The sequence below is a fragment of the Coenobita brevimanus genome, chromosome 27, assembly GCF_032717465.1.
Source record: "Coenobita brevimanus isolate Jiangsu-jjx chromosome 27, ASM3271746v2, whole genome shotgun sequence".
In the NCBI taxonomy this organism is placed as follows: Eukaryota; Metazoa; Arthropoda; class Malacostraca; order Decapoda; family Coenobitidae; genus Coenobita; species Coenobita brevimanus.
This window is the reverse complement of record NC_136980.1, coordinates 24978830-24998856: the sequence shown is the minus strand read 5'-3', so window position 1 is coordinate 24998856 and position 20027 is coordinate 24978830. Positions and strand designations below refer to the sequence as shown.

Below are 20027 nucleotides of genomic sequence, written 5' to 3'. Positions count from 1 at the left end.
TCACATCCACCAAAACCATTACATCCACCACAACCATCACATCCACCACAACCATTACATCCACGACAATACTCACAACCACCACAACCACCACTTCCACCACAACCATTACATCCACCACAACCATTACATCCACCACAACCATTACATCCACCACAACCATTACATCCACCACAACTATCACATCCACCACAACCATCACATCCACCACAACCATCACATCCACGACAATACTCACAACCACCACAACCACCACTTCCACCACAACCATTACATCCACCATAACCATCACATCCACCACAACCACCACTTCCACCACAACCATCACATCCACCACAACCATTACATCCACCACAACCACCACATCCACCACAACCATTACATCCACCACAACCATTACATCCACCACAGCTATCACATACATAGCAACCACAGACTCAACAACCATCATATTCTAAGGAAATCCACAACCTTCACAACCATCACATCCACCACATCCATCACCTTCATTACACTATCACATCCATAAACACCACAATATCCACAACAGCCACAGTCAAACCTTAACAGCTGAAGCCAACCACAAGTATATAATCACAGTTATAGTCACACATTCACAGTCACACATAATCACACAGCTACGGTTACACGTCTACCGTTACGCGTTCACAGTCAAGTACTCAGTCATATTTCTATGGTTGCACCTAGAGTACCTATATACCGACAGAGTAGCGAAATAGGGACTACCGGACGCTCAGCTGATAGCCGCCATTTTCCTGCCAAATTCGCGCGCCGCCTGACTGAGACTCACGTGCAGGCATTCCGTTTTTTTTTGCTGAGAGTGGGTGTGATGCCGGGCTGTTCTGCCTATGGGTGTGCCAATCGTCCGGAGAAAGGCTTTAAAGTGTTCACATTTCCATCTGATCCAGAAATAAGGAAATTATAGAGGAATAAAGTCAATCGTCTGGGGTGGGAACCAACTTCTAAATCAGTCTTATGTGAGGTATGGTATGCTTAATGAATGTTATCATGTAATTTGCTGGGAGTTTGTTCCTCTCTGCCGTAGAAATAAATGAATTGTCGGTGTAAGAGGGAACCACTAAAGTAGATAAGAGTATCAGGACGGGTTAATCAGTGAGAATGAATTTGCGTAAGAAGTGATGATTCACAAATTCACGGTTTTTACATACTATGTTGATATTAGTTGTTTATGGTTATTTATGCATATCTTGCATATGTTTATTATACTTCCTCTTCATATGAGTGCATTGTGGTACTTGTGTATTATGCCTACATGGAAAAAAAGTATTATTCACCAAATATTAGTGCGCTCTTCATACCAAGGTAGCCTACCTTTGTACTATCCTACTTTTATACTATCGTAGGCTACTGCTCATATGTGTATGACGTTTACCTTTCGTGTGTTTATTATCACACATCTTGTGTTTTTACGCATATTCTTACGTGCATTATCCGTACAGAATCTTTTGATGTGTATTCTACATGTACTCTTATTATTTCGTGTGTTGTGACAATACGTGGAACATGCATCGTGTATTTTTTTTTTTTTCGTGTGCTACTGTATACGTGTACTACGTTCATTTTATGTATATTATGTTGACGTGTACCTACGTGATTCTTCAGTCAACCGTCTATGAATGTTACAAGTTTCTAAGGGGTTCAGTATAACATACAGTTTACCTAAGAGTACCTCTATATAGGTACTCTAGTTTACCTCTAATGTTATCATTGGTTACTTAGAAGCTGTAACACTTAACAGATCACGTGAGTCTGAAGTCAGCATAATAAGCTTCGCAGATAAAAGTCAGCAGGACTTGTCAGTGACAGAGAGTGATTCTGTGTACAACCTTATTGGCTACTGTGTTCACAGTGTAAAAAACACGAAGACCACCTGTGACGAGTGCCTGGGAGATGTAATGTCATCACCCCATCAGACAGCTCATAAAGCAGCACACCTCACTTTACTCAAGGAATACACAAAAGGAAGACTTATTGCTGCCAGATAAAGTATATGAGATGCTGCATAAAGTAGAGCTGATGTTCATGAAAGGTCAGTGTGATTTGACAGGAAAGGATAACATTAAGAAAACCCTGATGAATGAAGCAGTAAACCTAACCATAAATTATGATATTCCTACAAGTCATAACCTCAAAAACAAACTTCTAAGCAAGTTTATCAATGCTCGCTTCATTTCTATTGCAAAAAGATTAATGAAGAAGACGAAAGAAACACACAGAAGAATAATATAGAACTTAGTAAAAGTGTAGCCATGAGGAAACTTGTACAGAATGTAATCATCAAGTCCTGTCCTTCAACAGGTTACTGCTATAATAGTAGTATATTGTTAAATATTCCCATATAAACATTGATTGTAAGCATCCTACTTCTCATTCATCACCTTCTCTTATATTATGTTTTCGTCAGTATTTATAGCAACTATCACCAGCAGGAGAGAGAGAGAGGACAGCAGGTCGCCGGGCAGGGAGTCGGTGCGTGCCGTGCATTTGGCAGGAAAATGGCGTCCTATCGCGGAGTTGTCGCTACTCTCAGTATATACTGTAGGTACTCTAGTTGCACCTATTCACTAGGGTACAGTCATATGTCTTCAACTACACATAAACACACATTTATAGTCATCCGTCAACTGCCATAGTCATATGTGTACAGTAACACACACATACACTTCTATATTCACTCCTCTACTGTGACGTATATTCATACGTCTGCATTAACAAATAATCACAGGTCAACAGCCACACGTCCACAGCCACAAGTTTTCTTCTGTAATCATGTTGCTACAGTCACTTGTCTATAGCCAGACGTCTACAGTCACGCGTTTACAGTGACATTAACAGTCACACATTTACAGCCATAATAATATTTCATTCATTTTCGCAGAGACACATATAGCTTCTACAGCCATGTTCATCGTCACACGCCTACAGTACAGTAAATGGTCTACGGTCTCATACCAGCTGTCATAGTTGGTAGCACCCGTCTAGCAACAAACTCCCATCCCTTTTCTGTCCAACTCTCTAATGCAAGAGTTAACTGTTACTCCCAGTCTTTCATTTATGCAACAGGTCAACTCTGGAACTGTTTCCCCCTGTCTGTGTTTCCTACATACCATGATCTCTAATCTTTCAAACGCAGTGTGTTCAGGAATCTCGAAATGAACGGATCTTGAATTTGGCTGTCTTTGTTTTTGTTTTTTTTCTTTCTTGGAAGCATTGGTCTGTCGGTTCTTAGCCTTTCGTTCCTTATCTCTTGCTAAAAAAAAAAAAAAAAACAAGCATTTACCACAAGCAAAACTTGAATCCTTCATTACAGTAACTTCTTTCCAAGGCCCAGCAAAAAGTCGTCCTGTGGGATCAAGAATATAGTAAGAAAAAGAACCCCCTAACAAAAGGAAGAAAAACAGTTATTGCAGTCAAAAGTTCTATCTTGACAGGTACAGGATAAACCATGCACAGCATCACAGTCACTGCCAAAGCTGCAGTCAGTCACAACACCCACTTTCAAAATCAAACATAACATGGAATAACATTATTTTAACACCCTACCCACTCTTTTTCGCCTATCCCGCACACATTTTTCTTTTCAACCACCATTGATTTGTTCTTCATCGTCCTTCCTACACTTCCCTCCACGCCACCTGTAACCAAGGTTCTTCCATCAAATACAACCATTATGATCATCACAGTTGCCTTTATCATTAGCATCATCATCATCATCATCATCATCATCATCATCATCATCATCATCACAGGTACCACCCTCTCTGATTTTGACTCAGCGGCGAATCAACATCTCTCCATGAGCCTTCGTTCGAAGTCGTGCATGACCACTCAGTGCGTCATCAATCCAACGATATACTGTGGCAGAGTCTGTCCGTAACTCAATGTTCTTTATACCCCAAGCGATTGCCAATTTCACTGCACAGACTGCTGCATCCACCTCCACCATGTTGATGTGTGAGCTATCGTCCCACCGCAGCCAGCATGTGTCTTCAATTACACCGCCTTATGGCATCTCTAAAACAACTCCAGCAGCTAGAGCACTGGCGTCTGTCCACACAACTGCCCAGTCGCCATACACACACACCAAAGGCCACAACATGGATCTTCCCTGACCAGCCGTGCTGCCACGTACTCCATCTGTTGATGCAGGGAGTCATCATCCACGATGTCGTCCCAGCCCTGTGTCACTGCATTTGCTCGGCATTTAATCCACGCAGCTGCTGGCCGGAGCCACCCTCCTACTGGCAAGTGCACGACTAACCATCTGCACCATGCGAACACAGCATGATGCGTCACTCTTGTCAGTGGTGGGTCGACTGGATTGTCACATGTCCACTTCGACTGGCCATCTGATGACTGCACGTGCAACCCTAGCAGTCGTGCCTCATCAGCTGCACGGTTCGGTGGCTTGCATTCCAGGTTGAATGCAGCAAAATGTGTGGCTACCTGCTGTGCACTGGCTAGGTCCTCATTCACCAACAGATTATCGACGTATGGCAACACTGCATGCTCAATATCTGGGTCCTGAGCCAAGATGTTCTTATTGACAACCTTCATGACCAACGGAGCTATGTTGAGGCCAAAGCCAAGGCACATTAAACAGTAGCGCTGGCCTCGTACCATCACTGTCTGAAATGGCCACAGTTGCTGATTGACATGCACCTGCAGATAAGCCTTGCATAGGTCCAGAAAAGCCACATTACCTCCTTGTCAGCGCCACTTGCGCATCTGATCAGCACATACATCGCTATCAGCAGTAAAGCCAGTTACATAGTCGTTTAGCTCACGGTAGTCTATCACTGGCCATACTTTACTGCCGTTATTCTGACAAACAGCCATGAGCGGCATAAGCCCTCGTGGCACCCCATGTTGCTGCTCATAATAGGGTACCAACCAGCCGTTCTTGATCCATGACTCCAGTTCCTGGTCAAACTCCTGGTGCATGGACGGGGATATGCTGTACTGCTCCACAGTATTATGCAGTCAGGTGCTGCTCCATTCATCCATTTCCATGACACCATCCACATTCGATGCCTTACATCAAATCATACACTGAAATCAGCCGCATCCACTGCCAGCGGTCCCAGAGTCGATGATGCAGCTCCACACAACCTCCCAGTGCTACAGAATTGGACTTCTGATGGAGACTTCACTATGACGCTGCCAAGTGCTGAGATGCCAGTGATGCCGAGCACAACATCTACACCCAAAGGCCGCTCACACACCACCAGCATGCGCACCCAGGTGTTCTGGCCATCAGGAGTTTCCACTGTCACACTGCCTGTCCCGGTGCACCGGAAAGAATCTCCACTAATCGTTGTAATGCTGGTCATCTGCGGGTGCCACTACATGCAACAAGGGGCATGTACTATGGTGTCTGTGCAACCAGTGTCGACAAGAACTTGGCACAACCGCCCGTTAACAAGCAGCTGAACTACAGGAAGAGTGCTACTTACTGGCTTCCAAGAGAGGACGCTGGCGCTGATGCCGCCCCTCCAATGTCCTTTCCCATCTGAGGACATGCAGCAGCAAAATGTCCTGGCTGGCCACAGGTCCAGCAAAGATGAAGGCGATGTGCTCTCCCAGGGAGTTGCACCCGCATTTGGTCTCACACTGGTGCTGAAATCCCAGCAGCAGCCACACACTCATCATTAAGCATAGCGCGAGCCCGTGCCAACACACTGTTTAAATCTAGTCCCTCGGCTCTTGACCCAGCGTGAATAGCACGACAAATATCGTCTGGTAGTCCTGCCATGTGCGCACATGCCAGAGTACGGTCAGACACACCAACAAACAAAGTCGACAGCTGTCGGAGGTCAGCCAGGAAGACATCAACCGACTCACTTGTCTGTAGCCGACGTGCAGTAAAAGCTTCATATGCTGCACATTAATCTAGGGCGAACGCTGCATACAGTGCTTTCTTCACCTCTGTCAGTGAACAGCGGCTGGCAACTGGCAATTGTGACCACACAGCAAATGCCCCACCTGTCAGCCGTAGTGGCAGAACTGATTCGAGGGCAACTCCATGGATCTGACACAACATCTCCACCCGTGTGACGCACTCCACATGTCCATAGAGCCATCATACTGCAGAATCAGGCAGGCATCAAATGGTACTAATGTTGTTGTAGGAAGGTCGGTCTTCTTATCATCCTCCATGTTGCCTAGATAGCTTGTAGCGGACAATCAAATCTTGATGTTGTCGTGACATTCTTTTATTACTGCTGCCCAGCTCGTCCAATTGATACACAAGTCCACACTGCTTGAGGGCTGGAGGTCATCTGCCCACATCGGTCTCGCTGGCCGTCCCTTCTCACCTCCGTCTAACTGCACCCCACCAACCATTGACGTCACAGAGGCATAAACTAGCTGGTCAACACCCTCGCACACACACACATGCACACACACACGCACAGACCATTGACAAATACATAAATAACATTGACAAATACATATCATTGACAAATACATAGATAACATGACATTACACGTTACCTCATCATCACTTCTGCCTGCTTCTTCCTCTGGTGCCAAGTAATATTTGTCCTCCACATCATCATCGATTGGGGAATCACTCTTGCCTTGAATTTTGTACCATGGCATGACATATCTTTACTGGCCAGGTCACTGCTAACAGGTGAGTTGCCGAGACAATGGCATGTGGGGAGGATGAGGAAGTCACACGGGATAAGACAGTGTCCCCACCTGGACGGCAGGTAGACAAAGGTCCTGCATCTACGTACCAAAAATCGTGTGAAATTTGAAAATTGTGGAAATGACAGACCTTGCAACTGCAAAACGTATGGATACGTCATCTGGATTCACCATGACAAAACGTTGCAACGTATCCATACGTTATCGAGATGCCTTGGGTTAAAACACAAGACACAAACATGCAACACCATAAGGAGCCATGACTATGGATGTAACGGTCAGCTGAAATAACATGGCAACAGACTATAGTAGCTTCCATGATTAGTCTTTATATCTGTAAATACAATCTACACATAACTACAAAAACAAATGAAAGCAATTGGAGGCTGAATGCCAACTTCCCACCAAAATATGTTGTTGGATAAAGTAAGTTACCTACAAACCAAATTTTAAGAAAACGGAAAACTCTACGGAATTCAGTCATCATGTTTCACAAAACCCCAATCCATGTTAAAGATGAAACAAAAGCATTTGGAGGCCAAATGCTAATCACCTGCCAAAATATGCTGTTGGCTAAGGTACAAGCTACCTGCAAACCATAACTGAAGGTGTATTTTGGCAAAACACACACACACACACACACACACACACACACACACTTGCAAAGACTATATTATAAGAGTGCTGATGATAAAAAAAATCGTTAAACTCTACAGAATTCAGTCACCGAGTTTCACAAAAAAGCCAGTCCACATTGTGGCTGGCACTGGGTCGTTTTTGATCAATTCCTCACAATAAGTGATGGGTTTCTGCACATCATCATACTTGATATTTCCTGAAAGTTTGGTGAAAATTCATTCACAAGTTTTCGAGAAATTTTGACATCACACACACACACACACACTGACAAAAACTATGTCACCTTGCCTTGCGAAAGGCAGACGATGATTATATATGGCATCTGATATTAAGTCAAGTTTGATCAAATCCTCACCAAAAGTACCCTTGCGTGGTGGTTATTTCCTGGAGGTTATAGAAATTTTGCCGTCAATTTTTTTATATATATTGAGTACACACACACACACACACACACACACACACACACACAGGGATTCAATCTAGGTGGACATGTGACACCGGCGCTCCGTACCAAATCATCACGGCCAGTGGCATTACCTAAATAGTATCTTTGTATGAGTCAAGCTCAGTACCAGGTTAGACTAAATGATTGTTCATTATAAAAAGGAAAAAAATAATAAGTTTCAACAAGACTTGTAAAAACCGGAAATAGAACCAAGACGAAAGAATACACTGAGTCATCTCTAAGGTTTGTTTAGACTACAACAAGACGGAGATTGTAAGTATATGCTTTGCACTTTAACCCGCCCCGTCCCGACGACGTATGGGTACGTTGCAACGATTTGCATTTGCCAGTCCCGGCGACGTACCAGTACGTCGTGCAATTGCAATGTGCATAATTTCGACAATTTTCAAATTTCGTGCTTGATTTGCGGTACGTACCCTCGCCTGAACTTCCCCTACCTGTCACCAGGCGAGGACACTCGGCGACCCAGCGCAACCCGCGCTAGCCCGCCACTCATCCACTCACCTGGTAGCCACGGTCCTGCTCAGACATGGCTAAGAGAGGTCTCTCAGAGAGCGAAATTCAAGTCGCCCTGGACACCTTTACCGGCGACAGTGATTCCCCACTGGATGACAAGGAGATGGACAAGGATTATGTGCAGCCAGAGGAGGAAGAAACCACCAGCAGTGACGAGGAAGTTCCGTCACCCAGGAAGCGGCAGTACGTGACTTACCGTGCTGCTAGAGAGGGGCAGGAGGCAAAGAAGGCACGTGGTATATCATATCCCTATCCCCAGCGTGCCTTGGAAGCAGAATTTGAGGTCGAGGACGAGGACGAGGACGAGGACGGAGCCGTGGGACGTGCTGCCACGTGGTATGGACGGGAGGTGATTACACATCATGGCCCAGAGCGCACACCACGTTGTATGAGCAGGTATGGGCCTAGCATTCTGTTTGGGGAGCTAGGAAGTCAAGTGGAGGGAGTGGGGAGTGAAATGGAAAGTCCTGGGATTAGGGAAAGTGAGAGTGACGTGAGTGAGTCATTGCTCTCCCTACGCAGTGTGAGGCGGCAGAGTGGATCACGTGGGCCAGTGCGGGTGCGTTCATTATCACGTGGGGTTGTGAGGGAGGGGGACGGTGGGGAGGAACCACTCCAAAGCACGTCTTATGCTCCCCAATATCCCCTAACACGTGGTCGAGCAAGGCTGCGTGAGAGAGCACGTGGTGTGGTAATGGAGGGGGAAGGTGGGGAGGAACCACTCCCCAGCACGTCTTCTGCTCCCCAATATTCAACAATTTCATCCCCACAGCCCCCTAATGTTCCTCAAGGCCGTAAGGGTAAGGGAAAGGGAAAGGGTAAAGGCAGAGGGAAGAGGAGTGACAGTGGGGAAGCCCTCCGTACTCCTTCTCCCCAACCTCCCCAACCAGGATCTCCTCCCCACCCAGACGAAGGCGGTGATGGGGACGAGGGATTTGTGTCGTGGGATTGGGAGGATGGGAGTGAATTTTCTCCCCTCATTCACCCCTTCACTGAGCAAGGGCGATCTGGCTGCATTGCACCAGGTATTCACTGTAATTCAAGCAGGTTGGATTTTTTCCACCTGTTTTTCAGTGAGGCCTTCGTAGATCAGATCGTTTTTCAAACAAACCTGTTTGCAAGCGCCCAGCACCTAGAAAGTGAAAGATTGGGAACAAGGAGTAGGCATTCTATGATTTATGATTACCCTGTCTCCATTCCAGAAATGTTCTTATTTTTTGCCCTTGTCCTTTTGATGGGTATAATAAGAAAAAATAGAATTCCTGCTTACAGGACTAGGGACCCTGTTATGTTTACCCCCATATTTGGTCAAGTGATGAGCCATAATTGGTTTCAACAAATTCTAAGTCACCTCCATTTTTATGATGCTCATGACCCTGCAAATGCAAACAACACTGACAAAATGAGGCGAATTCGGTTGGTCTTTGATCACCTCAGGCAAACCTTTCGATCCTCATTCTATCCCTATAGAGATCTCGTCATAGACGAGAGTCTCGTGTTGTGGAGAGGCAATATTTCATTCAGACAGTATATACCCAGCAAAAGGCACCGTTTTGGGTTCAAGATCTTTGTTATGTGTGACTGTAGGACTGGATACGTGCAAGACATAGTCTTGTACACCGGTGCACAGACAGACATAATAGAAGATCGAAGTATAGGACTTTCGGGAGCAGTGGTAAAGACGATGATACAAGACTACCTTCATCGTGGTCACGTTCTCTACCTCGACAACTGGTACACTAGCCCTCTTCTCGCTCGTTATCTTCACACACATGAAACGGGAGTCTGTGGAACTGTAAAGGTGAACCGGCGTCACATGGTCAAGGTAGGGCGGAAACTTGCAAGGAGTTAGGTTGTCTTCTTCAAAGCCAACAACATCCTTGCAACAATGTGGAACCACAACAGAGAAGTAAGCCTCTTGTCCACTGTTCACCGCCCCTTGATGCACCGTACTGATTCTGTTGATTACCATAGCGAGAGCAGGCGTCGTGTTTGGAAACCTGAGTGTGTAATGGATTACAATATAAACATGCGCCTCGTGGACCAGTCTGACTCCATGATATCGACGGTAGAGTGTGCCAGGACCACGATGAAGTGGTATAAGAAACTGTTCTTTCACTTACTAGATATCACTGCTCTGAATTGCCACCACCTTCACGCCATGACCACAGGAGTTCAGGAAACATTTGAAGGGTTTGTGAGGGAGCTCACACGAGAAATCTTTGCTAAGTATGCTGTTGAAAGGCCCCAACAGCGCCCCCGCACTGCCCCTATTACCCAGACTCCCCAGAGAATATCCGGCCGCCATTTCCCCACTCCTATCCCTCCTCAGCCCAACAGACCTAGGCCCCAGCACAGGTGTCACGTGTGCAGTAATTCCCAGGTGAGACTCACGACACAGAGGAAGGACACCCGCTATGAGTGCGTGCAGTGTGACGTGGGTCTGTGTATTCACCCATGTTTTAGTGAATATCACACGTTGCTGCAATTTTAGCATGGTGTGAATGCGAAAGGACGCTGAAATTATGAGGTAAATGCGACAGACAGACGCTCTGTGAAAATATCAGTCATGTGGATCGCCAAATATTAGTATAAAGTGCCTAGGGGTAGAACATAAGTGAAAACATTGGGTGTAAGTATATAAATCTGCCCTAAGTTGAAACTTACATAGAGAGGGTTGTTTGATGCGATATTCTGTCGCTCAGTGCAATAAATACGGCCCGTTATTATATATTTATTATTATGTGACATTCTTACGGGTATAATATAAGTTCAAATTATTGTATATGATGATGTATATTCTAAGTCAAATATTCATAGCGTGTCTATAAAGATAAGATTTGCTGACGCTTAGTCGAATGAATAAGGCACGTATTAGTCAAAATAAAAGTCAGCAAGTGATAAAGTGAATAATTAGTATATAAGTGTGTGAGTGAATTAGTATATAAGTGTGTGAGTATTATGTATGACGAAACATTCCTTGCGAGGGTATTTTCAGGCGATATTCTCACGCTCACTTGAATAAATAATGGCAGTATGTACAGTGCATTCTAGGGGTGTAAACGTGTGTAATGTAAGTGGGAAAATATAATTGGAGTGAATAAATAAAGTAGATGATGAAACACGAGTGTTTGAGATCGTGGTTGCTACGTGAATAGGCGCTAGCATATCGCTAAATGCCCTCGTAATGAATGAAAATAATTGAAAACCTTCACAGTGGTGGAGGAAAGGTTCTATGTAAATGGGAAAATAATTGGAAAGGGATAAAACAATTTGGTATGTTGAAATACGAGTCATAGCGAGTGCGCTTACTAAGCTGATGTGAGCTAAACTTATGCTGCATGTCATCAAAATGAATGAAAACATCTGAAAACACTTACAAACAGTTGTAATTGGTAAATTGTCATTGAAACAGAAGTATACAAGTAGAAAAAATGATAGGTTGACTCATACCAGAAACTTAGCATATAGCATGTTACGACTCGGACCTAACTCGCTATGCTCGCGCGATGGTACAATGCTTATTTTTCCTATATATGTGTCTGAAATCCATTATATTGTTACTGTTATTGTTTATTAGTTCAAATTCAATAAATGTAGAGGTGTTGTGTGTTGTTTGTCCCATTATTCCTTACCATAGAAAACGTAAACGCATATCCAGCCCATTACAGAATACGATACCTGCGGGGGGAAACCGCACCTGTACAGACCACTTATAGACCGCAGGGACCACTTTCTTCATGATTTTCCATCGTTTCTCGACCTAAGCGGAAGTTTTAGAAGAAAAAAAAATTTTTCCAAAAAGGCTCGGGACTGGGGGATGTCATAGGTGCGGAAAGGCTCGGGACGTGACGGGTTAAGTATTGCAAAATGGATACATACTTCAGTAAAACAAATTTGGAAAAGAAAAGGAATAAAGGTAAAAAGCAAAATCATGAATTCTACCAAGAACTGGTTGAAGTAGAGACCCACAACAGACTGGTTGAACATGTAAACAAACTAGAAATGGCTTTCAAAAATGAAATTGATAAAATAAAGAAGCAGATGCACTTGCAAAAGGAAGAAATAGAAAAACTAGGAAGGGAGGCCAATAAGAAAGACAACCATCAGTGAACTAACCATGGTATTGAGTACACTTAGGAAGAAAATGAGTGAAATGGCAAGTACAGTAGTCAATCACGAGAGTGTTACTGAAGAGTTAAAAAATGACACAGATACAATTAGGCAAGTTAGCAGTCTTATTGACCAGAGCAGTGATATTGAGGAGAAGATAACACAAGTAAATGAAGCTGTGCAAAGCTACAAAAATGATGTAGAAACCACGTATGCTGAAATGGTGAAAGTAAAGAAAGACTTAGAAACAAGGGTGGAGGAAAAAAGCATTAAAAAGGAGGTGAAAAGAATCATCCAAAACAATCCAAAGTTAGTCAGAGATTCAGTAGAGATAAACAAATCAATAGTAATCACTGGTATAGAAGAGGATGAAGTTAAAAACAAGATCACAAGAGACAAAAAGGAGATGGCAAATGTAATGAGCTTACTGAAAGAAGTATCAGATGAAATCTGTAGTAAAGACATAGAGGAACACAAAAAGTTAGGGAAATATGAGAAAAGCAAGACAAGATCTCTAAAGGTGACTTTCCAGAGTGTAAACACTGTGGAAGTGATACTAAATAATGCAAAGAATCTTAAGGAAAAAGAGGAGTTCAAAAATGTATGGATAAAAAGATGCCTAACACAAGAGGAACTGGAATTACTGAAAGAGAAAAGGGAGGAAGCAAAAATAAAAAATGAGGGAAGATCAGAAGAGGACAAGAAGAAATTTTTACAAAGTAATAGGATTGCAGGTACGAAAGTGGTACACAAAAAGGATGGAAGAAAAAGGAGGAAGGTAGTAGAACCATGTCATGACAAGTATATAAACAAGATGATAAAGTTGATGTACTCAAATGTGGATGGAATGGTATATAAATTACTAGAGATGAATGATTATGTCAGAGAAAATGAACCACAAATAATATGCCTAACTGAAACAAAATTCATACCAAGGATATCAAATGACATACTAAACTTAGAGGAATACAATATATGGAGAAGAGACAGATATTTTAAAAAAGGAGGAGGAATTATAATATTAACTAAGAAAAATCTAAAAGTCAAGGAAATAAAACTAGATATACCATCACAAATAGAACTGATTGCAGTAGAGATCGACACATCTGAAGGTAAAGTAATTGTAGCCAATTTGTACATGCCACCCAGATCAAACACATGGGAAAGAGACGAATATGAGGACCTGAGAGAGTACAATTCAGAGTGTAAGATCATTGCTACATAAAATGGAAGAGAAATCGGAAAGAATTATACTAACTGGGGACTTCAATACAAATATAAATTGGAATACTCTAGATATAAATAGCAAAGAAATCTGTTGGGACCAAAAGCTCCTGGATCTCGTACAAGAGTTTTTCTTAACGCAACATGTGAGGGAAACCACCAGAAAAAGAGGACTTGATGTACCTTCAGTGCTAGATCTAATATTTACAAGGCAAGAAAATGATATTGACAATTTAATATATCACCCTCCACTCGGCAAAAGCGATCATGCAGTACTAAATTATAACTTCAGGATAGCATATGATAGTAAACAGCAATGATAGTTACAAAAAGAGCCTAAACTATAAAAAGGGAAATTATCAAGACCTAAAGAAGTATTTGGTAGAAGTTGATTGGGAAAATGAGCTTAGAGGACAAGATTTAAATGCTGTATATAAAAATTTTTGTGAATTTTATGAAATAGGAGTCCAGAAGTACATCCCACAGTACAAAGAAGCAGATAAGAAAATACAGAAATGGTTCAATACAGAATGTAAAAAATCAAAAGAAAGAAGAGATTTGTTGTGGAATAGATACAGAAGACACAATAGTGAAAGGGCGTACAATAATTACAAACAGGCAAGAAACGACTATACAAGAATAAGGAGGGAAGCCCAAAAACAGTTTGAGGAGGATATAATAAATAAAAGTAGTGCTCAACCAAAGCTGTTTTACAGCTATATCAGAAGCAAAACTAAAGTAAAAGATATAATACAATCCATTACGGACGAGCAAATCACTTATACACAAGAGAAAGATATTTGTGAAGCACTAAATAAGAATTTCCAATTAGTTTTTACAGAAGAAAAAAATTTTGAGAGGGACTATGTGGAACACGCATGTCCACACCTACTACCAGATATACAAATAGCAGAAAAAGTAATACAGAAAGAGTGTAAGTAGATTAGACAGAGGAAAAGCAAGTGGTCCTGATGAAATTTCATGTTGGGTATTACGAGAATGTGCAAAGGAGTTATGTAAGCCATTATTTTTAATTTTCAAGAAATCCTTGAGTCAAGGTAAACTACCTGATATTTGGAAAAAAGCAAATATCGTCCCCTTATTCAAGAACGGAAATAGACAAAATCCACTCAACTACCGACCAGTATCACTGACCAGTGTTGTAAGCAAGGTATTAGAAAAACTTATAAGAAAAGCTTGGGTAAATCATCTAGAAGAACACAGTATGATAACAGAAAGACAGTTTGGTTTCAGAAAAGGAAAATCATGTGTTACTAATCTGTTGAGCTACTATGACAGAGTAACAAACATAATACAGGAAAGGGAAGGATGGGTGGACAGTATCTATTTAGATTTCAAGAAAGCTTTTGACACAGTACCACACCAAAGACTTTTATGGAAACTGTACCATCAAGGAGGAATTCGAGGCAAACTGTTTTGTTGGATGCAAGACTTTCTCATAAAAAGAGAAATGAGGACAGTACTAAGAGGAAACTACTCATCATGGAAAGAAGTGACTAGTGGAGTACCACAGGGTTCAGTGCTGGCACCAATCATGTTTTTAGTGTTTATAAATGATATAAACAGTAACGCTGGAAATGAGAGCTATCTGAATATGTTTGCAGATGATGCAAAAATACAAAGAAGAATTACTAACACAGACTCTTGTAAAGAGCTACAAGAAGAATTAAATAAACTTCATGAATGGAGTAGTACATGGCAAATGGAATTCAATGTGGACAAGTGTCATGTAATCAAGTTTGGTAAAAGTGGAAAAAGACCTGATTGGGATTATAAGTTAGGAAATAAAACTATATACACATCAGAAAGAGAGAAAGACCTAGGTGTGATTATAAATAACGGACTATCTCCGGCTGACCACATCAGCGAGAAGGTACGGAACATGTATACACTGCTTGCAAATATGAGAATAGCATTCACATACATAAATGAAGACATGCTAAGAAGGATAATAACATCATTCATTAGAGCAACCCTGGAATATGCATCAGTAGTCTGGAGTCCTCATCTCAAAAAACACATAGACAAGATTGAAAAAGTTCAAAGGGCCGCTACAAGATGGATACCAAGCTTAAGGGACCTAAGCTACGAAGAAAGACTAAATAAACTGAATCTACCAACACTACAAGAGAGAAGGAAAAGAGGTGACATGATAATGCTATATAAATGCATATCAGGAAAGGAGAAAATAGACATAAATGATTACTTAACATATGGAGAAGCATCAGCAAGAGGACATTGCAAAAAACTGTATAAGAAGAGAGGTGATAAAGACGTAAGGAAATTCAGTTTCTCAAACAGAGCAATTGATCAATGGAATGCACTTCCGAATGAAAGAGTGTGTGCCAAAACAATTCACAAATTTAAGGAAATGTATGATAAATATGGTTTAAGACACGGAACAGTACGAGCTTGACTCATTCCTGTAAAGATACAATTAGGTAAGAACAATTAGGTAGGTAAGAACACACACACACACACACAGAAAAATTATATCGTCTCGCCTTGCTTAAAGCTGACGATTATAATACCAACAATGACAAGCATAGCAGTCAACCACAGTAAACAAAATCATATTAACCCAAGGCGTCCCGTCGACGTACTTCCACGTCCTCACGTTTTGTCGCTGCCAATCCCGTTGACGTACTTTAACGTCCTGCAATTGCAAGGTTCATAATTTCCACAATTTTCAAAATTCGCGCGAGATTTTCGATTCGCCCAACTACCCAAGCCTCCCCTACCTGCCGCCAGGAAGGCAGCGTCCCAGACCCCGGGTGACCCACGCTCGCCCTTGTCTCGGTCACTCACCTGTTAACAGTGACCCAGGTCAGACATGGCGCGTAAAGGTCTCTCAGACGACGAAAGACAATCCGCCCTGGATGCCTTCACTGGAGATAGTGAATCTCCACTTGATGATGATGTGGTGGATCGAGATTATGTGCAGCCTGAGGAGGAAATAACAAGCAGTGATGAGGAGGTCCCTTCGCCCCAGAAAAAGCGGTATGTCACGTATCGTAAGGCAAGGGAAGGCCAGCCTGCACCCAAAACACCTGCATGGACCTCTCTCCATCCCCTAGAGAGAGATTCTGATGAGGACGAGGATGAGGACGATGACGATGACGGCAGCTTAGGACGAGATGTTGCCTCGTGGTTTGGGAAGGAAAAAATCTCACCCCGAGGATCAGAAGGTGGGGCGAGAAGGCAAATAAAGTATGGCCTAGTGTTTTGTCTGGGGAAGGCGAAAGTGGTGTGGTGGGAGTGCGGGGTGAAAGGGAAAGTGGTGTGGCGGGAGCGAGGGGTGAAAGGGAAAGTGGTGTGGTGGGAGTGTGGGGTGAAAGGGAAAGTGGTGTGAGGGAGGCAGCACGAGCACGTGGTGCACGTAGGCCTAGCTGAGAGGAGGTGGAGCCACTCCCCAGCACGTCTTTCGCCATACAGTATTCCCAAACTTCCTCCCCACAGCCCCAGGATGTGGGGAAAGGAAGGAAAGGGAAGGGAAAGGGTAAAGGAAAAGGGAGAGGGAAGAGAAGTGCGAGTGATGAAAGGCGCCGCTCTCCACCCCCCACCACCACCAATGTTGCTTTTAGAGAGTACCATAACTTCCTACACTACTGAAACTGTGTGGGATGGCGATATGACGCTCAGTATAATGGTAAGGCCAGTCAGTATGTGCTAAGTCTTATATAAACTTGAAACGGGTGTAATGTTTGCAGGAAAGTAATGTATAAGTTGAGAAATAGTGTAAGTTGAACGAAGTGATATGAAAACTACACCCACTGTATAAATCTGCGAAAATATGACACTCAGTATAACACTCTGGTCAGTAAATATGTGATAGCAAGAATATAAAGTGGAAACGGGTGTAATGTTAGCAGGAAAGTAATGTATAAGTTGAAAAATAGTGTAAGTTGTAACAATTTATGTCACGAGTACACCCACTGTGTAAATCTGCGAAAATATTACGCTCAGTAGAACATTCTGGTTTGTAAGTATGTGATAGGAATGATATAAAGTGGAAAAGGGTGTAATGTTAGTAGGAAAGTAATTTATAAGTTGAATACTAGTGTCAGATGAAACAAATGATATCGCGATAACACTCACTGTGTAAATATGCGATAATATGACGCTCAGTAGAATAGTAAGGTCTCCAATTATGTGATAGCAATTATATCAAGTGGAAACATGTGTAATGTTAGTGGAGAAGTATTATATAAGTACAAAAATAGGTTGTAAGTTGAAATAATAGTCATAGCGGCTTCACCCTCTGTGTTATTATGCGCTATAATTACGCTAAAGATTATCGTAAGGCCTGAAACTATCTCAAAACAGTTCTCTAAAGTGGAAAAGTGTATTATGTTATTAGGAAAGTATTATGTAAGTTGAAAAAAAGCAATACGAGTTGAAACAACAGTCACAGCGAGTTCATTCACTACGTAAATAAGCACTAACATTACGCTAAATGTTATCAAAAGGCCTGTGAATACGTAAAAACAGTTCAATAAAATATAAAATGGTATAATGTTATTGGAGATGTATTATGTAAGCAGAAAAAATGATATGTATCATGATTCAGGAATGTTAGCGATTCATTGTGACCAGTCTGCCCGATTTTGCTCGGTTCGCACGGTGATACAATGCTTATTTCAGCTCAATTTTTGTATAAAATCCAATTTACTCTTGTATCACATGTTTTTATGTTTGTAATAAATACATATCTACTTACTTTCATTGGTTTCCCAGACTTATAATACCATAGAAAACGTGAGAGCCTCAGACCACCTACAGAGAACATGGTACCAGCTGTAACAAAGGTATACCTGTTTAGGCAACTTATGGACCCCAGTGAACACTTTCTTCGTGATTGACCATTGTTTCTGAGCAAAAGCGAAAGTTTTAGCAAAAAAAATTTGGGTCCAAAAATGGTCGGGATTGGGGGGTACCAGTGGTGAAAAAGTGGTCGGGACGGGGTGGGTTAAAACAGAAAACAACACAATATACAAAGATGCAACAGCTACATTAATAATAACTATAAGCACTGTAAGCATAAATCCCAGCTTAATAATCACAAAAACAACAATAATAACCAGAAACATAACCACATCGACAAATGCCATATTCCCAATTAACCCGCCGCATCCCGTTGACGTGAATGAACGTCCACATGTTTTGTCACTGCCAATCCCGTTGATGTAAATAAACACGAATCAATTGCAAGGTCCTTAATTTGCACAATTTTCAATTTTCGTGAGTGATTTTTGGTACATATACACGGGACACCTTCCTCTACAAGATGCCAGGCAGGGACAATGCCTTACCCAGCATGACCTCCCTCTCCCGCCCGCATGGCATTGTCTCGGAAATTCACCTGTTACCAGTGACTTGGCCAGTAAAGACATGTCGTGCCACGGTGCGAAATTCAGGGCCAGAGTGATTCCCCAATCGATGACAATGTAGAGGACAAACTTTACATAGCATTAAAGGAAGAAACAGTCAGAAATGATGATCAGGTAGTGTTGCCAAAAAAGGTCAGGTATGTTGATGTGTGTCGTGAATGAAACAATGCTTATATTACCTATATTACTGTGTGAAAACTAATATACTCTCATACTACATATAAGTTCGTACCAAATAAATAAATAAATACAGTTTATGAGTGGTGTGGAATGGTTTCCCTCCCATAGAACTCGTTTTCTTTGGAGCTAGCCTGATAGAAAACACAGTAAGGTGAGGAGGTACTGCTACCTGTTTCGAGTATTTTAAACCTCAGGTGAGCGATTTCTCTATGATTTTTCAATGTTTCTCACCAAAAGCAGAGGTTTAAGCCAAAAAAAAGTTTCCAAAAATGGTCGGGATTGGGGGGAGTCAGTGATGGAAAAGTGGTTGGGACGGGGCGGGTTAAAGCTCGAGCAACAGAAGCCACAATGTCAACAGTTGCTCTCGCAGCTGCTACGGTCAAGATAATTCTCGGGCAAAGGAATTGGTTCATTATGATATCCTGCAACAGCCTCCTGCAGAATTTACTACCACAACAACTACGACCACAGCAACTGCCACCAGCAGCCATTACTACATTTACCATTACCACAAAAACCATTACCATGGCAACCACTACCAATGCAACCATTATTACACCTACTACTACCTCCACAACATACGACATTGCAACAACCAGAATAATACTAATAACAGCAGCCACTACTACAACTCTGACTAACAACTACCATCACATTATTGCAAGAGCCACAACATCTCATAATAAACGAAATTACAACATGCAGAAGAAGAATCACATATCATTCACAGTTTTTAGAAACACGAAATCACAAACACCGCAATCAACTACAACCATAACTAC

At 42.2% G+C, this 20027-nt stretch overlaps 1 pseudogene; it reads left to right on the top strand.

The window, feature by feature from the left end:
* Window positions 1-6695: 6695 nt before the first annotated feature.
* The window catches only part of LOC145394512 (uncharacterized), a 34720-nt pseudogene continuing 21388 nt past the window's right edge, over window positions 6696-20027 (top strand).